Here is a 2,892-nt window from a genome sequence, read left to right on the forward strand (position 1 = left end):
ATCAGGGATCTCTGAACTTTGCAACTTTTCTCTACGTCCAAAATTATTTCAAAATTTAAAAATTAGGCTGGGCATAGTGGCTCATGCCTATAATCCTAGCACTTTGGAAGGCTGAGGTGGGAGGATCACTTGAGCCCAAGAGTTCGAGACCAGCCTGGGCAGCATGGCGAAACCCCATCTCTGTTTAAAAAAAAAAGAAAGAAACAAAGTGTAAATATTAAACAGAAATAGCTGGTAAAGAGGAACAAAGGGAAGTACAAGTAAACATTTGCTTTTTATTAGACACCTTAAGAGTCCAAGTCTTGAATTTTTACTACTGAAAACAGTACGAACTACAGACAATCATGTTTACTTTAACTTAAATCATATTCAAAACTATTACTAAATAGTGCTAACTAGAACCTTGGAAGGGTAGAGGGAAGGGGAGATAAGGAAAGATATTTTTTAACCAATACGAAATTACAGCTAGATGAGAGGAGTAAGTTCTAGTGTTCTATAGCACTGTAGGGTGACTATAGTTATTATTTATTTGATATTTTTGATGGCTACAAGAGAGAACTTTGAATGTTCTCAACACAATAAATGTTTGAGGTGACACTAATTACCCTGACTTGATCATTATGCATTGTACACAGATATTTAAATATCACACTGTACTCCATAAATATTTACAATTATTAAGTGTCAACTAAAGAAGACTATTCACACTAAGAAAATGCTCTTAAAAAATGACTCTGAGTTTTTTGCCTGCTTCCTGATGAGCGAGGAGACCTGTGATCTGGTTCTTGGACTACCTTAGACGCATGGCCCCCAAACACCTGTCTCCACTCCTGCCTCAAATGAAGAAACCAAGACCACCTCTTGCCCTGAGGCCAGAGGAGACATCGACCTCTGCAGGCTTGCCAAAGAAAGGAGAAAAAGAAGAGCAAGAAGCAGTTGAACACATTGATAAAGTACAAAATGAAATAGACAGACTTAATGAATAAGCCAGTGAGGAAATTTTGAAAGTAGAACAAAAATATAACAAACTCTGTAAATAATTTTCTCAGAAGAGGTCAGAATTGATTGCGAAATCCCAGATTTTTGGGTAACAACATTTGTCAACCATCCCAAAGTGTCTGTACTCCTTGGGGAGGAGGATGAAGAGCCACTGCATTATTTGACCAGAGATGAAGTGATGGAATTTGATGACATTAAATCAAATTGCCAAATAGATTTTTATTTTGATGAAAATCCTTACTTTGGAAATAAAATTCTCTCCAAAGAATTTCCTCTGAATGAGAGGGGTGATCTGTCTTCAAAGTCCACTGAAATCAAATGGAAATCTGGAAAGGATTTGGCAAAACCTTCAAGTTAAACACAGAATAAAGCCAGCAGGAAGAAGCAGTATGCAGAATTAGAGAGCTTCTTTACCTGGTTTACTGACCATTCTGATGCAGAGGCTAAAGAGTTAGGAGAGGTCATCAAAGATGATATTGGGCCAAACCTTTTACAGTACAACTTAGTTCCCAATATGGATGATGAAGAAGGAGAAGGAGAAGATGATGACGAAGATGAGGAAAGAGGAGAAGATGATGAGGAAGAGGAGGAAGGATTAGAAGGTATTGAAGAAGGGGATGAGGATGAAGGTGAAGGGGATGAGAATGAAGGGGATGAGGATGAAGGTATTGGTGAAGAAGGGGATGAGGATGAAGGGGAGGGAGAGGAGGATGAAGGAGAAGATGACTAACAGAATACTGATGGATTCCAACCTCCTTTTTTAAAATTATTATACTTAAAGTTGTAGGGTACATGTGCACAACATGCAGGTTTGTTACATAGGTGTATATGTGCCATGCTGGTTTGCTGCACCCATCAACTCATCATTTACATTAGGTATTTCTCCTAATGCTATCCCTCTCCCGGCCCCCCACCCCTCGACGGGCCCCGGTGTGTGATGTTCCCTGCTCTGTTTCCATGTGTTCTCATTGTTCAACTCCTACCTATGAGTGAGAACATGCAGTGTTTGGTTATCTGTCCTTGTGATAGTTTGCTGAGAATGATGGTTTCCAGCTTCATCCATGTCCCTGCAAAGATTCCGTCTCCTTTTGAGATGGAGTCTCACTCTGTCACCCTGGCTGGAGTGCGGTGGTATGATCTTGGCTCACTGCAACCTCTGCCTCCCAGGTTCAAGCAATTCTCCTGCCTCAGCCTCCCAAGTAGCTGGGACTACAGGCGAGTGCCACCACACCCAGCTAATTTTTTGTGTTTTTAGTAGAGACAGGGTTTCACCATGTTGGCCAGGATGGTCTCGATCTCCTGACCTTGTGATCTGCCCACCTCAGCCTCTCAAAGTGCTGGGATTACAGGTGTGAGCCACTGCACCTGGCCCCAACCTTCTTTTTTAAAAAATTTTCTCCAATCCCTGGGAGCAAGTTGCAGTCTTCCATTTACCATTTTTTCCCCTCTTGTGCTCAGTCGCCCTGTTCTTGTGGACTCTTTTCTCTACACCATGGTTCTTAACTTATTTTGGGAGAAATACTTCGAGCAGAATACAATGGAAAAAGTGTCTTACCCCTTTCTGTTGGAAATTCATTTTCATGCCTTCTTGTCTGAACAAAAACTGTACAGAATCAACACCACCGAGCTCTGAGGGAAGAAAGAAAAACCTGTTCCCTTTGCTCTGCTGGAAGCTGGAAGGTGCGAGGTCGCTGTGTAGCAGTGCACAGAATTCTAGCTTCTTTTCTCCTTTCTCTGTACATTGGGCTCAGAGAGTACACCGTGTCTCTATGTGAATATGCACAGTTAGCATTTCCCAACATGTATCTGTCTACTTTCTCTTGTTTAAAAAAAGACAAAAAAGCTTTAAAAAATGGAGTTATAGAAGGTCAGCAAAGGGTGAGATGTTTGGGC

General features: G+C 41.2%; 1 pseudogene; it reads left to right on the top strand.

Moving 5' to 3' along the window:
- The first annotated feature begins 779 nt into the window (after positions 1–779).
- LOC112629046 lies at positions 780–1,729 on the top strand (annotated as a pseudogene).
- Positions 1,730–2,892: the final 1,163 nt, after the last annotated feature.

Source organism: Theropithecus gelada, chromosome 7b, assembly GCF_003255815.1.
Source record: "Theropithecus gelada isolate Dixy chromosome 7b, Tgel_1.0, whole genome shotgun sequence".
In the NCBI taxonomy this organism is placed as follows: domain Eukaryota; kingdom Metazoa; phylum Chordata; class Mammalia; order Primates; family Cercopithecidae; genus Theropithecus; species Theropithecus gelada.